The sequence below is a fragment of the Cottoperca gobio genome, chromosome 1 (assembly GCF_900634415.1).
Source record: "Cottoperca gobio chromosome 1, fCotGob3.1, whole genome shotgun sequence".
Taxonomy (NCBI): Eukaryota; Metazoa; Chordata; class Actinopteri; order Perciformes; family Bovichtidae; genus Cottoperca; species Cottoperca gobio.
This window is the reverse complement of record NC_041355.1, coordinates 1,702,896-1,722,341: the sequence shown is the minus strand read 5'-3', so window position 1 is coordinate 1,722,341 and position 19,446 is coordinate 1,702,896. Positions and strand designations below refer to the sequence as shown.

The following is a 19,446-nucleotide window of genomic DNA, read 5'->3' as shown; positions in this document are numbered from 1 at the left end:
GGTGATTGTTACCGTTTTACGATGGATTTGGATTTAGTGTGTGACCTAAATCAAAGATCAATGGCTAGACATGTCTCTACCATCCAGCTTGGAACACATTCTGTCTTCCGCGGGGACCGTACGGAGTCCTCTGGGAAGACCAGAGGCGGCAGCGTCTGTGTCTACGTGAACAACAGATGGTGCTCGGACGTAAAGGATGTTGAAAGACAGTGTTCGGCTAACATTGAACTGTTGATGGTGAAATGCAGACCCTTCTACCTGCCCAGGGAGTTCAGTGCAGTGTTTATTTAGACTTTTTACATCCCGCCACGACTGCACTGGGGCTGCTTCATGACGTCATCAACAAACACGAGACCGCCGGACACTATGTTTACTGTGGCTGGTGACTTCAACCTTCGCAACCTTAAGAGTATCAAATTGTATGATGAAATCTTTAATAAAGAATAATGTATACTTTTAAAATGTATTTATTAAGTTTATTTATCCCTTTTTTTTAATGATCTTCATTATTATTATGCATGTTTTCTATTCAAATTCATTATGTTGAGTTGGTGAGTACATAAAAAAAATAAAGATAAAAGTATTTTTACTGTAATACTGTACCATCCAGTAGGTGGCGATATGATCTTTCGAGCTTGTGCCGTTACGGGAGGTAAAAAAACAAAACAAGAAGAAGAAGAAGAAGAAGTGGCCTAGCAGACAGTAGCGGTTAGTTCATGGCGGGCTGCTGTCATCCACAATAACGCAACAATTTAGCTTACTTCACTTTTCACCCTGGTTTTCTTATGACATCCTTCAAACTCGGCGACCACATCGCATTATGTTTGAGGTAACGGAGCTTACATTTCGGCTATTATTGTACAGCTAACTGTCGTTTGCTGGGATGTTGGATATAGCTTAACTGTTATAGTTAACTAGCTAGGTAGATGCAGCTCGTTAACCTGGCATGTAGATGAATTAGAAGTATTGTGGGTCGACTGGGGTGACATTGGTTTTAAATATAACCCCCTGTTGCTCCTACATTACACAACAGCTTATAATATAGTTAGAATAGCTTGATTGCTAGCTAGTTAGCTAGTGACGTTTGTTATTAAACTCACGCGCGTTGCTTTCAGTATAAAACTTATCTATGCGCTGCCCCTGACTGTCAGGTACACAGGCTTTTTATATGTTATGTGTTGGTGAAGAAAACATCAGACACATTGCTCACGGTGCACTATTTAAAAGAAATGTTGTCTCTATTCCACATGTCATGGCATATTGTATTGGGACGTAAAGGATAATTATTGAAAGAAGGTCAAAGATTCATAATGTCAATCACTACATCCAGAAAGAGACATAAACACGAACTGCTCTTTCATTTCCACACCTTTTTATTTTGCCATAGATATAATATATATGAAATATATTTTTTTAGAATTAATTATATAATAATAGTGGCAATTAGTTTTTCTTCATAAATGTACATTTCAAAATGTAAAAAACTTTTTTCATTGTTTTTCTGTGATTCCTTACTGATTAATCTCCCAAATATTTTCTCGATTGCCAAAACTTTGTCAAATTGTCAAACTCATGTTAGTTCAGGGGCCACATGCAGCACAATGTGATCTCAAGTGGGCCGGACCAGTAACATCACAGCATAATAACCTGTAAATAACAACAACTCCAAATGTTTCCCTTCGTTTTAGTGCAAAAAAGTACAAATACATTCTGAAAATGTTCAAATTTGATCATTTTACAAAACATTATGAACAACCTGACATTTCTTAAGAAGAAAAGGTGCAATTTCAATAATAGTATTAGTTTATCATTTACACATGTGTGTTACAACTTACACTTTGCAAAGTCATCCCGCGGGCCGGATTAGACCCTCTGGCGGTAATGTGACTACTTTTTAGATTGACTACAGCCTGTGGCTGGAGTATAAAGATATCGTTGCTTCATATTTTGAATCGAACGCCTCTATGACAAACATTGCTTTTATGATTAACACAGTGCAGGATTTCACTACCTTATTTTGCATTGTTTTAAACCCGTGCGCCGCTGTCTACAAGGTTTACATTAGACATCATTAGTTTACACATTTAATGAGAAACTGCAGGACTGACTATGTGGCGCACATTCTTGAAATGATATATGATCACACCCAAGTTGTAATAATGGGAAGTTGTCTTATTCTGCTGTCGTGCATGTGTTACTCGTCTCACTTGACCCAAATATAAAAAAACGTATTGAGCTATAAGGGGCCAACTGGGTATTATTTAGTTTCATAAACCGCCAGATGAATCTTGTTTTATTGTTTAGCGTTTTTCATTAATTACTGCTGCACTACACTCGTGGTGGCAACACATCTTAATGCATTTGTTGATTACTGAGCATTTTTGTCTCTGTCTTTTATTCCTTAACAGGATCCTGAACTCCAAGAACCATTGTCACTCAGTCTAAATGAAAACTATGAAAACCAAAACCATGTTTCTGAAAAAGCACCAGCAAGCCCCGACTATGATTGTGAGACACCAGACATTCGAGTAATCATCAAAGAGGAAGAGGAAAGCTGGACTGTGAGTGAAAATCGTGAGTGTGAAATCTTAAATATCTGCATCACCTTACGAGATGACATACACAAAACATTGCTCAATTGGGATTTTTCACATTTTTGTTTTCCTTTTGTAATGTTAAACACAGATGAGAGCTTCAGCTCAGAGGGAGAGAAAGAGGATACTTCCATACACTCTTGTCATCCCGACATCAAAGCCTGCGGGGAGGAGAGCTCCATTTCGTACGGAGAAAAGACACAGCAGAGGGAGTATTCGGTGGAGAAATGTTCGGAGCAGTCTGGAGGCCCTGCTCTCTATGGGCAGAGCTCCTCTGCCACAGAGGGGCGGCACGTGCACATGGTCTCAGATGAGAAACCTAGGATTTCCTGTATACGTGGAAAAACGCCGGGAAATGTGACTGTGCGTCAGTGCAATAACACAGGAGAGAAACCCTTCTCCTGCTCAGTACGTGAGACGACCGGCAGCCACAAAAGGAACATGAACTCCCATCAGAGAACTCATGCAGGGCATGAGTGTTGTGTTCAGGAGCAGAGCCTCGACGGAAAACAAAGCACATCTTTGACAACAGAAGCAGAAGAGACCAAAAGATCAGCACTTTGCCAAACAGTATGTAAAACATCTTTGTTTGGTAGAAACTCATAACACTCTGCAAACATTAGTAATAAGAAAATAAATGTCTCTCTAGTAGAACTGTAGTCAAGCAAAGAAAGTCTTTACCTCCTCCTCAACCAATGGTGAAATGAAATATGCACGTTATCTCTAGATGAACTGAATCAGCCACAGTTCACGGATTGCACTACCTGGTAGCCTAAATTAATTATATATAAAAAAAAGAAATGTGCACCTGCCCATGTTCACATGCTTTCCGAAAATAGAACAAGCCGTCTAAGTTGTCACAAGGGGAGGCGCCTGTAGTTATATTACAAACAAAACAATCAGGCTATTTGTTAGGCCAAACATATTGACTCAACGCTTATCAAGTTACGGGAGCCAATCCGCATCACAAAAATATGTGTTAATCTTCCACCTGATCCCTTCATGTAGTAGTCAGGACTGAGAGAGGGACAGAGATGAGCGACACAATGCTCTCTGAGGGAGCGCCGCTGGCCAGAGGGCTCCCTTTCCCCCCCGCCCACAGTAGTGGGAAGACCTAGGATAGACGGATAGACAAGACTTGAAGCTCCGTCCGAAACTTGTCCACAAACGGAGCGGTAGATTATGCTAATGATCACACCTCAGGGACGTGGACCTCGTCCTTTAATCAGACTGAAATAAGCAATTTAAAACAAGTTTGTGCAGTTAGGAGAGTTTGGTGGATCACAGTGAAAATGTAGAGGTTTAGGAAAAAATAGATAAAAAAGCTCCGGCATGAAGCCCTTATTTTGAAATAATAAAACTGCAGATTGTAGTCGCTTCTCTGCAGGAAGCGAATGACTTAATGTTCTGAATTCAGGATTCTCCTGAACGTACGCCCCTGATGTCACACGGACTCAAGATGGCATCTGCAAACTTAGAGGACCAAACGCTCCATCTGACTGTCAGACTGCAGGCAGGGGAGGAGGAGGAGGAGGAGGAGGAGGAACAAGATGAAGAAATTGGTGGTTTAATCAACTCTGATGGAGAAGTTGTTGAATGGGATGCCAGTAAGTGATTCATAAAGGTTTATTTGGTAAAGCGTATTATAAGTAGCCGTTAAAAATAGAAGACATTAACTGGGAATTAACCAGATATAATGAAGTATTTCCAAAACAAACCTTTTTTAAATGTCTTAGTTCTTTTGTTTTCCTTTTATAATTCTGTTCACGTTGTTAATGAGCCGTTTAAGTTATGACTGAATGCATAAACTACAGTTCAAACTGATGAATGAACTAATGTTGAATACAAATATCTCTTATCTGAGCTAACTATCTTGATTTATTTACAGAAAACAGTCCAAACCGAGGCTCTGACTGCAGAGAAAGTCCTCAGCCTAGCAAGGTAATTTGTCTTCAGAGTCAATTTATATATAAGCATATATAAGGTCTGTCCCCTTCATGTCTCTTGAAACCTCTGGCTGCATATAAAGCATATATAACAGTTCAACAGCACCACATATACAAGCTCCAGAAGGACACTACGGTTGAGTTAGTGCAAAGCAGCTACAGCTAAACGTGACTTCATGGAAACGTCTTGAAAACAATGAGTTTTAGTAAATACATTGTCCCTGAAGACCTCAACATGTCATTTTGACTGATGTCCCTGCAGAGTGTGTTTGTTAAATCAGAGCTTTGTTTAGGGATGAAGAAGAGTTTAAATCTGCCGACTTTACTTCCACAGAATACTTTGTATTACAGCCATTAACATTATTTTATTTTAGCATAACACCAACTTAGAACCAGATACAGAGTGTTTGCATATTTGTTCCAGGAAACATTTAGTCCCAGGAGCACACGAGTATTAAACAATCCTTCAGCTCTGTCAGTTATCTTCATGGCAAACTGCACTTTATCCCGAGGAGATTTTTAAAAGGTCGCTCTCATTTTGAGCTCTCCCACCAAAACGGTATCTCAACGAGTGACAACATCAGAGATTTCCACAATTGAACAGAAGCAGATTCATCACCAGCCAAATTCTTCATTATTTTTTGCAACAAATACAAATTGAACCGTTTCTTTGTGTACCTTGAAAGAGTCCGCTGCACTTCCCAGTCGGCATACAGGTGGACTGGTCACCAGACTTAATCATTTACACGCATACATCTCCTGAATAATTTCATTGTTCTGCACAACCCAAACACCATGTAGTCTGGTTCCAGTAGTTCTTTTGCACTTGGGTTGTAAACGTCTTATAATTTATATGGAGATATGTAAAACATTTTATTGCATCGGCATTTTTTCGTTTGCATGTTGATCTTCTTGAAGGCAATAGCAGCATTTCTTCCCATGTTTCTTTTTATCTCTTGCCAGCTTAAGCCGTGCACAGCAAGATTCTGATGGTTTTTAATGATTATGATCACAGGGTGTCGTCCTGTCCGAGTCTCATCTGCAAGGCCAAAACCAGAGAGACAGCAGTAGTCCAACGCTCATCATGGAAGTTGTGGGGGAAGATGAAGAAAGGGAAGAAGGGGAGGAAAAAGAGAGAGTAGTAAAGATGGCAGCTGTCTCGCCCTTATATCGTGGTAAACACAAGTCCAACGAACAATGAAAAGTGTACAGGTTGTAAATAACAGTTGTGACTTAGCTATGTGTGGTTTTTCTCACACGTTACCAGGAAAGAGACACAAAAGGAAGAAGAAGGTTCCGGAAATAACGGTGGCGTCATTGGACGTCTCGGACGCGGAGAAAGAAGTTCCTGCAAGTCCTGGTGAGGGAAGATTTTCATTTTAATACACAATGTTTTATTGTAACCTGGTATTCGGCATCAATCTAAAAAAAATTTCTGCTGCCTCTTTGTCACAAAGTCAAAAGAAGGGGCAGAAGAAAAGTTTCAAAAGCTCCACTGTTGTCGGCTGAAGAGGCCGAACCAGGAAGTGAGTGTTCTTCATCTTTATGCCAAACAAATGAATCCATGTTTACGCTTCTAAAAATGATAATTTTCCATGTTATTGTTTTGTTGTAGTATCAAGGCGTACCCGGAGAAAGAGAAATGTCCCGACCGTCGTGGAATCGGAAGAAATAAACCCCAAAACTGTCCGTCGGGTTGCTGGTAAGACAAGAAGTCTGGTTAGATATCGTTTCGCTCTCTGATTCTGGTTCATTGCATATTGTTTGATGAAGAAAATAAAAGTAGGTCGACATAAAGACATAAAGATGGATATTTGTGATGTGGATATGTTTTAAATGTTGACAACTACATGTGACAACATTTCCCCGTGTATTTTCTATTGAAAACCACTCGTGTCGTGAAGTTTGGTTGAGCTTCAGCCTCTCTTAGATCCCATCTCTGATTAGTTATAATGTCAACACTATACATGTGCAAACTTCACCTTCAGAGATTAATGAGCTGAATTGAAAGACTTCCTAACAAATCATCGGTCCTCAGAAATATGAAATCTAATTTTGAACCAGTTCTCGATATCCAACCCATTCACATGATAGTCTAACATCAGTTTTATGTATAAGACTAAAGCAATAAACCAATTTTTTTTTTTTTTTACCAGCAAAGCGACCTTACAGAAGAAGGAAAGATACCAAACTGTCTGCTGAAGGAGAAGGAAAACACACAAGTGTTTCTGCTGGTAAGAGAAAATAAAATGGTCATAACTGAGCAGCTGCAGCTAATCCTGCACACATAATTGATTTAGAAAAGAAAAGATGAATGTGTTTAAATTGTCTTGTACCATGTTACCTCATGTTTACCTCATGGTTTATTATGGTTATCTCATGGTTATAGTTTACCTCATGGTTACCTCATGGTTATAAATTACCTTATGGTTATCTCATGGTTATCTCATGTTTACCTCATGTTTACCTCATGGTTATAAATTACCTCATGGTTATAGGTTACCTTATGGTTATCTCATGGTTATAGGTTACCTTATGGTTATCTCATGGTTATAGGTTACCTTATGGTTATCTCATGGTTATAGGTTACCTTATGGTTATCTCATGGTTATAGATTACCTCATGGTTATCTCATGGTTATAGTTTACCTCATGGTTACCTCATGGTTATAGGTTACCTTATGGTTATCTCATGGTTATAGATTACCTCATGGTTATAGATTACCTTATGGTTATCTCATGGTTATAGGTTACCTTATGGTTATCTCATGGTTATAGATTACCTCATGGTTATCTCATGGTTATAGTTTACCTCATGGTTACCTCATGGTTATAGGTTACCTTATGGTTATCTCATGGTTATAGATTACCTCATGGTTATCTCATGGTTATAGATTACCTTATGGTTATCTCATGGTTATAGGTTACCTCATGGTTATAGATTATCTCATGGTTACTTTATGGTTACCTCATGGTTATAGGTTACCTCATGGTTATAGATTATCTCATGGTTACCTCATGGTTATCTCATGGTTTATTATGGTTACCTCATGGTTATAGATTATCTCATGGTTACCTCATGGTTATCTCATGGTTTATTATGGTTATCTCATGGTTATAGATTACCTCATGGCTACCTTATGGTTACCTCATGGTTATCTCATGGTTTATTATGGTTACCTCATGGTTATAGATTATCTCATGGTTACCTCATGGTTATCTCATGGTTTATTATGGTTATCTCATGGTTATAGATTACCTCATGGCTACCTTATGGTTACCTCATGGTTACCTCATGGTTATAGATTACCTTATGGTTATCTCATGGTTATAGATTACCTCATGGTTACCTCATGGTTATAGATTACCTCATGGTTATCTCATGGTTATAGATTACCTCATGGTTATCTCATGGTTATAGATTACCTCATGGTTATCTCATGGTTATCGGTTACCTCATGGTTATCGATTACCTCATGGTTATCTCATGGTTATAGGTTACCTCATGGTTATCTCATGGTTATCGATTACCTCATGGTTATCCTCATGGTTATAGGTTACCTCATGGTTATCGATTACCTCATGGTTATCTCATGGTTATAGGTTACCTCATGGTTATCTCATGGTTATAGGTTACCTCATGGTTACCTCATGGTTATCGATTACCTCATGGTTATCTCATGGTTATCTCATGGTTATAGGTTACCTCATGGTAACCTCATGGTTATAGATTACCTCATGGTTATCTCATGGTTATAGATTACCTCATGGTTATCTCATGGTTATAGGTTACCTCATGGTAACCTCATGGTTATAGATTACCTTATGGTTATCTCATGGTTATCTCATGGTTATAGGTTACCTCATGGTTACCTCATGGTTATCGATTACCTCATGGTTATCTCATGGTTATCTCATGGTTATAGGTTACCTCATGGTAACCTCATGGTTATAGATTACCTCATGGTTATCTCATGGTTATAGATTACCTCATGGTTATCTCATGGTTATAGGTTACCTCATGGTTATAGATTACCTCATGGTTATCTCATGGTTATAGATTACCTCATGGTTATCTCATGGTTATAGGTTACCTCATGGTTATAGATTACCTCATGGTTATCTCATGGTTATCTCATGGTTACCTTATGGTCTCATAATGTAGATCATAGTTAAAGTACTTCTGCATGGCTGCCTGCAGTTAAGTAACCTGGTGCGTGGATTAATAACAGTGGTTACACCTTTGACATGAACTATGAGGAACTATTATATTAATCTACAAATGTTAGGCTTTTCCCAGCGTCACTCATCGACACGAGACGCATCACAGAAGAACACAAAGCGTCTTTGATGATCAGCATCAGTAGTTCCAGTCAAACCTGTTTCACCGCTACAGTTAAGACGTAGACACGCCGATGAGTCTTATCTCAAGCTAGTCAAGGGATTGAAAGAGGCCTTCGATGCTTCTTAAAAACAGGGGAAATGTTTTTATGCCTCCGCGTCTGCAATAGTTGTGTTCAGAAACAGAAGGACTCTGGCTCATCCGGACAGTCCCTTCCTCGTGAAGGCATAATCTCAGGAACGCCCTGAGGGAATTTCTTCAAACGTGACACAAACATCCATTTGGACTCAAAGATTAGATTTGGATGATCAAAGTGGCCATAACTCAATAATTCATGTGCTAATTATTACAATAAATATACAAATCTATATATAAATGTTTATATATATAACGATAATTTCACATTTGGTTGGATACTGAAATGGTCACACTAATCTTAAAGATGTATCTAACCATGTTTTAGAATCTGAAGCTTCTTTGCAGCAACATGCGTATGTGAAGCATCGTCGACTGTCGTGGCTCTTTGTGTTCGATCAGAATCCGCTCCGTTGGCCGAGCGTGTGAACACAGAAACAAGCCTAATTCTCTGTATTATCTTCAAACACGGCAAACAACAACACATCTAAATGTGTACACACAAAGAAAGCAGCAGCCATGAAGAAGAAGTAACTGCAGCTGTAATGCGCATCGCTTAAGGGTGGTGCTGCGCGGAAATGCAGCAGCTATTACTTAGCCTGCAGCAAAAACATGTCAACAACTGCTGCTTATTATTTCCCTTTGATAAGTCTACAAGCTCATTTTGTAAGCGTTAGGTTAAAAACCTGACCTTTTAATTCCACTGTTGTTCTCCCCTCATAGGGAAGAAGCGCCCAGGCAGAAAGATGGTTCGTGTTCCAATAGAAATACCTCCTGAGCTCCTGAAGAAGCCCAAAGAGAAGATGGAGTATCACTGCTCAGTGTGTCTCAAAGAGTTCCCTCATGCATACAAGCTGGAGAGGCACGAGCTGATCCACACGGGAGAGAAACCGTACTGTTGCTCCATCTGTGGTCGGGGTTTCAACCAGAAGGGAAACCTCAAAACACACTACAAAGTCCACTTAGGTGAGAGCTGTGGCAGACTGCTGAATCATACCTAATCATTTACATATCTCCCATACATGCAAATATAAGAAACATATATTTTTTTTAAACTTGATTTTAAAATTATTCCTACCAAAGATACCAAAAACATGTATCCTGAGTTTGGCATTTTGTATAGATGACTGGTATTGTTTTGTATATAGTGCCTAGATTTATTTAAAAAACATCACTATGGCGATACCATAAACATATGTTGAATAATTGACCTTTTCTTATTGCATCATTGTACACAGAGCAATGCAGCAACAACAGTCTGCAACGTTTTTTCAAACCTTGTCCAAATAAACTAACTAATGGTGACATAAGTAATATATACTTGGCTCAATGTAAACCACAAGTGAAGTAAAACTGAATTCCTAAAGGATGCAAAGGTTTAAGAGTAAAACATAATTTTTTCTCCTTTTGTCTGTGAAGGTCGTAAGGGCTCTGTGGATTATGACGAAGACGTGCACCCCATGGCATCAGAACTCTCTGAATACTTAAAGTCTCTGCCGGGGGAGTCCAGGATCAGATCATCCCTGCGCTGCCTGGAATGTGGAACAGAGTGTGAGAGTCATTCAGCTTTACAGGCACATCACATTACTACGCACACAGAAACAGCTGGTGAATCTGACGAGGCCGAGCACGGCGCATCACAGCTTCTCTTCTGCCGCCGCTGTGGCATTCAGTTCAATGAAAAAGAAAAGCTGGAAGAGCATATGAAAACCCACATCAAGGCGAAGCCCTACTCGTGTCCCGACTGTGGCAAGAAGTTCATCAACGAGAGCTACATACAAATTCACCAGCGCATCCATACCGGGGAGAAACCATTCCTCTGCTCGCAGTGCGGCCGAGGTTTCCACACAGCTTCCTCTCTCAAGCTGCACTGAGATGCAGCACTCCGGGGAGAGGCCGTTCGCTTGTTCCATCTGCGGGAAGACGTTTCGGATAAACTCGTACCTAACTGCACATTATCAGACGCACATTAAAGACAGACCGTTCATTTGTAGTGTCTGCGGGAAAGGCTACTCCAGAGCTGAGGAACTGAAGGTGCACCACAGGCTGCACACCGGAGAGAGACCCTACGAGTGTGGAGAGTGTGGGAAGAGCTTCATTTACCGCCAGGGTCTGCGGCAGCATCAGCGCACACATGCTGGAAAACGCATCGGCCCGACCAGACAGCTCGGGAGACCGAAACAACTGGCCAGGCTGGACATTTAACAGTTGGTCTATTGATGAATCTTTAGTTGTTAGCTGTGTTTAAGGATATTACAGTAAATTGCGCTTCTTTCCTGTTCTTCTTTCTTCCATTCCTCCCACCTCATTCAGCAGAGACGATTACTGTGTCTGAAAAATATGCGTGACAGAGTCAGTGTGGGTTGCCAAGAAACATGTGGAAGTTTACTGTGTTGTTTCTCTTGTGTCATGTTTTGTACCCATGCTTTTATGTTTTCTCCAGTAGTCCATCTGTACAATTTGAGTGCCTTTGTATCCTGCATGCCAAATACTAATACTTAATGTTAAAGAAAGTATGCACAATATCATTGTTATTTTAAAATCCATGTCGATGGAATACAGACATTTTCAGAAACCTGTCTGGGTTGTTTTTCTACATTTGACATAACGTATCCTGACATAATGACATTTGTAGTAAGACAGATTCTCTCCACTCAGCTCTGACATACTACACAAAAACTCCACCAATCATGTAAGGAGGCCTGACTTGAACCAATCCTGCGGCATTAAATCAACTTCTTCGTTGTTGATCTGAATTAAGAGTATATTTCAAACTAATTCTCACATTTCTCCCCAAAATCTGTCTGAAGACTGTGCGTCCATGTTCCACTTGTGCACTGAGCGTTCAGAAAATATTTACCCCCCTTGGATTTTTTATATTCTTTCTCTTATTACAATATTTAACCACAGCGGATGCAATTAATGTCAAAGTGAAAACAATCTTTAGAACCTGAAATGCAGAAGGATTCACCTCCATCCATCTTTTCTTATTGACGATCCAGATGTTTGATCCTCCACACGATGTGGTGAATAGCTCAGTCTACACTTTGATCTCCATTCTACTTATTAAGTGATTCTAAAAACTGTTTGACTGTACTGTTGCTAATTTATCTTTTTCAGATTTTCGGGTTATTTCTTTTGTCAATTTGTTATTTTATTCTCTACTTAATTTATATTAATTTGAAGAGGTTTTTATTTGTCTGTTAAACAATGTAAAAAATGCAATAACACTGATTTTGATTCAGTGTTGTAAGACAAAATCATATTTAGTTTCCATAGTACTCATATATTGTTTTTAAAGTTTGAGTGTTCGGAACATACTGCCTACATGCTTGAGAGGCTTCTGTTGACTTTTTGATTATTGATTGTTGATTGATCACTTGAGTACGATAGCATAGATCCAAGATGACTGCCTGCTGTTCACTGAAGGAGGAAACCGTCTCCTTTCTTCAAGCCTTCAGGGGTGAGTAGGACTAAGATTTAGTTTCACTTCATTGTCAAACAGTTAATTTGTAAAACTGGTTAAGTAAGTGAAATACTAACAAACAAATACATCACACCTTGGCAGTGGTGCTATTACACCATCTGTGGTTGTCAAACCTACCTGTGCGGCATGAACAGAAATGACAGGATGGATGAGTTTGGTTTTATTTCAAAGCTGGTTAAATGTTTGTAATACTACATCATCAGAAAAGTAATTATCATTGAATTATTACTCATTTTCAGCTCAGCACCAGTTCAGTATCAACAAATAAATTATTTTTAATTATTATTATTATTTTTATAGAATAAATTACCCAGCAGTTAATACAGTAATTACAATGAGCTCCACCTTTAGCAGCTGCAACATTAAAGTAAACACAATAATGCACCAGTAATTATAATTCAATGTTATTATGAAATGTACCATTCTGCATAGTGAGTACTTTTACTTTTGGTACTTTAAATATATTTTGATGCTAATACTTTTGTACTTTTACTTGAGTAAAGTTTGAATACAGGACTTGTACTTGTAACAGAGTATTGCTACACAGCTTTTCTTAAAGTATCAGAAGTACCCATTGTGCCTGTCATTGTTTTACTATTATATATCAATCAATATTACTGCCGCTTTAATTACTTCAATTATGGTCACTAGATATTTATCTGACAAAAACAAAGTCCTATTAGAGCATTCCTACAGTGTGTATTAAAAGTATTGTGTTGCTCTGAAGAGAAAACGGATCCATATATATATATTGTATAGATAACATAGTTAATAGTAATCCTTGTGGAATAAATTTTAAAACGAAGTTGAATGTTTTTAGGGATATTTGCCAGACCAGTCATTATGGGGCTCTATATCTGACAGCTTAGATTGCTTACTTCTGTCCTCTTATATGGCAACCCTAAACCTAGCTAGCCTCAATCCGTCTCTACTAGTGTCTCATGCTAACTGTTGTTGTAGTGTCACTGCTTGTACAAATACATAAATGTGAGCTAAAAGGAGCTAAAACCCTCCGTAGAGCTGAGGGGAACTGCAGAGTTGTGTGATTATCTTCACTTTAAGCGACCACCATCTAGTAAGAATTGTGAATTTTTATTTTTATTTTCTTCCAATAGTGAAATTCACCAACATGGCAGCATTAGAGGAACGTATCCCTCAACCTGACGAGGCGCAATCATCCAGGGAAACCTGCGTTTGTCATTTGTGTTGGACACAATTCTCAGAGAAACAACTTCTAGATGAACATTTGAAACAAGTCCATGAATCAAAGAAACCATTTCCCTGCTCACAATGTGGCAAAAGCTTCATGTAAATCCAGAAATTAAAAGAACACAAAGCTGGCCACGAGGTTCCTGAAGCCCTTCCAGTGCTCAGTGTGAGAAAGGTTTCCAGACCTCAAAGGGACTGGAGAACCACACGCGAGATCACACAGGAGAGGCCCACCAGGCTTACACTGCTCCAGCAGGTGCCCTCTCAGGGGCACGACGGTAAGTGATACCTTGACCTGCCAGAATAAAAGTGGACAAGACGATGGAAGCAACGGATTCACATGTTGCTGTAAGAAAGTGGCTGAATTGAGTGGAGGTTACTGTTCAAACTGTCAGTAGGTGGTGCTGTAAATCCACTTGTACTAGACATCTGCTTCACATTGTGTATCAATCACAGAATCAATATATAGTGCTAATGTTTTGAGATGTTGTCCTTTTTAATCATTCTGTTAAAGAAAAAATGTAAGTATGAAAAACGGTTTGAGTTTGTTTCTATAATTAGACACGTGGTGATGATTAAAAACCTGTCATAATCACAGGAATCAGGAGCACTTTGAAGAGAGCTGTGCGGCGGAGCAGCCCCCCTGGCCTTGGGGGTCTTCCTCTGGCTCACCGTCCTCTGAGCTCAGGCTCCCCACAGCCCTCACACACAACACCACGTCAGAGGAGATGCACCTGAGCGACACGGCTCCAGAGGTAACTCACCATGAAGAACACAGCAGGATCACAGCACCTACAGGTGAGTTTGACTGAAGTGATGATGTGTTTCTTTGTGAACACATGAAACTCTTACACATTTATAATCATGACTTTGCACTTTCTTGTTGTTATAATTCAACCACTCTGAGTTATAAGCAATCTACTGTCCATCTGGAAATTCAGACAGAAAGCCTGAAACTAAACACGACGGCAACGTTTTGTGACTTTTACATCCTGACACATTTAAGGGAAAGAAGATGCAGTACTGTGTGTTTACATAATAGTAAAGAGAGGAAAATATGGAATAAACTCAAAGTACATGATTTTACTTCAATGCAGATCACGTTTGTATTTATATAAGAAAAGAAGAACTGAGGAAGAACTACGACTGTCCGACCTGCGGAAGAGTTTTCTCTCTTAACACCGCTCTGCGTCGACACCTTGTGATTCACTCGGGGAAAAGACCTTTCAAGTGCTTCATATGTGGAAGAGGATTCACGCAGAGCGGAAACCTCAAAACACACATGAAAGTCCACAAAGGTCAGAGGCAACAAGACGCTCCTTTGTCTTTATTTGAGGAACGCTCTGGTTTTTCTGTGAATCTTCTTGGTGCTACACGGCCTAAAAGCAAAATGTTTTATGTGGATCTACTTTGCTCACTGAGGCAAATCCACTTACGCAATGAAATATCAGTCTTGTAAATGTTGGTGTGACCGTAACAATGTCACAGTGAGAGTTTTCTCACGGCAGCTTCACTTAAACAACACGAGTTGACACACACTGGAGAAAAGAGTTTCCACTGTGATCAGTGCGGGAGGGCATTTTCAAAATCCTACAACCTCAACATGCACCTCCAGACTCACACCGGCGAGCGGCCTCACCTCTGCTCAATCTGCGGTAAAAGCTACTCCAAAGCATCTGTTCTGAAGGTCCACCTGCGAGTTCACACCGGGGAGAAACCGTATACCTGTGAGAAATGTGGCAAGTGTTTCTATTACTCTCAAGGGTATCGAAAGCATCTAACGATTCACGACAAGAAGCCAAAACCTCCAAAAAAAACATTAGGGCGACCAAAGCAACAGCTGTTAGTGGTAAATTAATGATAATGTCACCTGAGAGTTCACAACAGTCTGAGACTATAAACTGGAAAGTAAATATATTAGTTTTACCACCTATTACTGTAATCTTTCAAGGGACTGAAGTTATTGTTCGAGCAATATGATAGTAGTAACATGTAGTATGGTGTACAGTCGGCTCAAATGATGTCCTCCTGTTCCTCCAGGGGGGTCCTGAGGCATCCCCCCCTAGTCTTGCCAGTCCAACGTGTCTGAAAAACCTTCAGCAGGATGCATTTAGGATCATCAAAAAATAGAACGTCTGGAACTTCTTTGCTGGTTTTACTGTTTTTGACCCATATTGTATGTTTAAGTTCATCTTTCCCCAACAAAGGATTGGCTTTTACTCCAACCACAACAGAAAATCTTCACGTACACAATAATACTACTAATAATAATCTATAAACAAACACTTTATACTAGGCAGTGGTGCAAGAAGAACTCAGATGGTGAAGTATTAGAAGTGGTTTGAAAATTCTCCATTACAAGTAAAAGTTCTGAATTGAAAATGTTACTTAAGTAAAAGTATTATCATAATGTACTTAAAGTGTCAAAGATAAAAGTACCCATAAAGCTCTTTTCAAAGTGTTGTATTATTACATTATCTTTTTTTTTTTAATCACTTATGAATACATGTAAGAGCATTTTAATGTTGCAGTTTATCAAAGCGGAGACTTTTTATACTGCTGGGTAGATTAGTGTAATAGTTCTGCATTAAGCTTTTTTTATTAAAGTAACAATACGTGTCAAATAAATGTATTCCAGTAACAAAGTACAATATTTCCCTGTAGTGGAGTAGAAGTATAATGTAGCATAACATTTACACTAAAAACTCAAATAAATTACAAGTATGGCGTTAGGCACAATATAGCTGACGTGAATATAATACACGTCTATATTTTAAGAATGAGTGATTGCTAAGTAGGCCTAAGTATTATTTTATGTGATATGTGAGTCACGTGTGTTTGCGAAAAGGCTGTAGAAAACGACCTCCAATATAAGCAAAGTTATTTATATATTGCACATTTCAGACACTAAGGCAAAGTGCATCAGCATAAACATGCAAAACACAATAAATAATAGAAATAAACAGTAGAAATACGGTAGATTTAAAGGATTTAAGCGGTGCATAAGTATAAGAATGTAACACGCTGTATTTAAATGAGCTCTATTAGTGGGGCTTTTATTGTGGTTTCAAAAGCCAACCGGAAGTTCCGACACTACTGTAACGCTAGCCAAAAATTGTATCAGCATAAACATACAAAACACAATAAATAATAGAAATAAACAGTAGAAATACGGTAGATTTAAAGGATTTAAGAGGTGCATGAATGTAACACGCTGTATTTAAATGAGCTCTATTAGTGGGGCTTTTATTGTGGTTTCAAAAGCCAACCGGAAGTTCCGACACTACTGTAACGCTAGCCAAAAATTGTATCAGATCCAAACGCTTATTAAACTTAACTTATTGGTTAGCGGGGATTAATTTCCCACATTGTTTGAACGTTTTGAGTATGAAAATGAGAGATAAGTAAAAAATATTGCCAAGTAATTTGAATAAACTTCTGCCGAGCGACCAACGTTACTTTTTACCTGAGGGAAACATCAATGCGGAGGTTGGTCAAACTCGTTATTGTCCGTTGGTAACGGTTGGTGAACGTTAGCTAGCTTAGATAGCAGGTGTTACACACGCGGGGCTGGTGTTTGCAGCAGATTTAACGTCTTATCTTATCGTGATAGAGAACCTGTCGGGACTGTTATTTGTTATTGTTGATTAACAGCTGTAGCTTAAACGGGGGGTCGAAACGTTAGCTAATTGCTAATATCATAAATACTAGTGAGCAACTTTGGTTGACAATGAAATGAAACCCTATTACTATTCAAGTGGTGGTGATTAAAAACCTGTCATAGTCACAGGATCAGGAGCACTTTGAAGAGAGCTGTGCGGCGGAGCAGCCCCCCCCAGGCCTTGTGGGACTTCCCTCCCCACAGCCCTCACACACAACACCACGTCAGAGAAGATGCACCTGAGCGAGACTCACCATGAAGAACACAGAGCAGGATCACAGGACAGCACATACAGGTGAGTTCGACTGTGGTGGTATTATGTCTTTCTTGTAAACACACACACACCTCTTATACATTTATAATCAAGACTCTGGTCTATCGTGTTGTTCAAATTCCAAAAGGAGGGCCAAGTCATTGTTTTACAAGACACAAGTAAGTCTCAAGTCAAGTCCCAAGTCCTGAACTTTGAGTTTCTAGTCCTAAAGAAGTCATAATGTGCTCTTCATCAAATGTGATGCCATTTTCGACCCGCACGATTCTACTATTGGAGCACCTAAATGTTCCTTGGAAAATGCCATTATTTGTGCACTACCTTGTGTTTTTTCCCCCTTTTTTTAGACAGAATTTTAAGACGGCCTGAACAACCTGAACACAGCAGCTGCCACAAACAGCCTCAGGAAAAGCCATCTGAGGGGCCAAAACAATGCCAGGGGCCTCGCAGACTGAGGAAGAACTACGACTGTCCGACCTGCGGAAGAGTTTTCTCTCTTAACACCTCTCTGCGACGACACCTTGTGATTCACTCGGGGAAAAGACCTTTCAAGTGCTTCATATGTGGAAGAGGATTCACGCAGAGCGGAAACCTCAAAACACACATGAAAGTCCACAAAGGTCAGAGGCAACAAGACGCTCCTTTGTCTTTATTTGAGGAACGCTCTGTTCATGTTCTCAGGAGAACTGCAGTCATCCACTGATTGCAGTGATTTCATTGATATGAATTGATTTCACAGTGAAATATTAATATCTTATAAATGCTGGTGTGACCTTAACCATGCAGAATGACTTTAAATGCCTTTGTTTTTTCTCACAGGAGAGTTACCAAACTGGACATTAGTTCAAGAGAAGAGTCGGCCTGAAGAAGCTCCTGCAACAGTTCACGTGTGTGAAAAGTGTGGCATGGACTTCCCTCAGAAGCAACAGCTGGAGGAACACCGTCAGAGTCACAGAAACCCTTACGAGTGTCCTGACTGTAGCAAGACGTTCAAAAACGAATATTATTTTAAAATACATAAGCGCGTTCACTCGGAAGGAGATTCACCTTTCCTCTGTTCAGAGTGCGGGAAGAGTTTTCTCACGGCAGCTTCACTTAAACAACACGAGTTGACACACACTGGAGAAAAGAATTTCCACTGTGATCAGTGCGGGAGGGCATTTTCAAAATCCTACAACCTCAACATGCACCTCCAGACTCACACCGGCGAGCGGCCTCACCTCTGCTCAATCTGCGGTAAAAGCTACTCCAAAGCATCTGTTCTGAAGGTCCACCTGCGAGTTCACACCGGGGAGAAACCGTATACCTGTGAGAAATGTGGCAAGTGTTTCTATTACTCTCAAGGGTATCGAAAGCATCTAACGATTCACGACAAGAAGCCAAAACCTCCAAAAAAAACATTAGGGCGACCAAAGCAACAGCTGTTAGTGGTAAATTAATGATAATGTCACCTGAGAGTTCACAACAGTCTGAGACTATAAACTGGAAAGTAAATATATTACAGTGACTTAAGCTGATTGCCTGGAGAACCTTTAGTCTGAGGCATCTAGGATCATTGAACAATATAACAAATAAAAAGTTTGGAACTTTCCTGCTTGTTTTACTATTTTTGACCCAAAGGTTACGTTGTCAGTTTATCTTTTCCAAAACAAAGGATCGGCTTTTACTCCAACCACAACGGAATATATTAACATACACACTAATAATAATATATCAACACACACTTCACCCTTTTCTTACTGTTAAGCATTTGGCAGTGGTGCATGAAGTAGCACATTAGATACTTTGTATACTACTGGGTA

At 39.6% G+C, this 19,446-nt stretch overlaps 1 pseudogene; it reads left to right on the top strand.

Annotated features, from left to right (window-relative positions):
• Positions 1–660: 660 nt before the first annotated feature.
• Positions 661–19,234, top strand: LOC115007024 (zinc finger protein 658-like; annotated as a pseudogene).
• Positions 19,235–19,446: the final 212 nt, after the last annotated feature.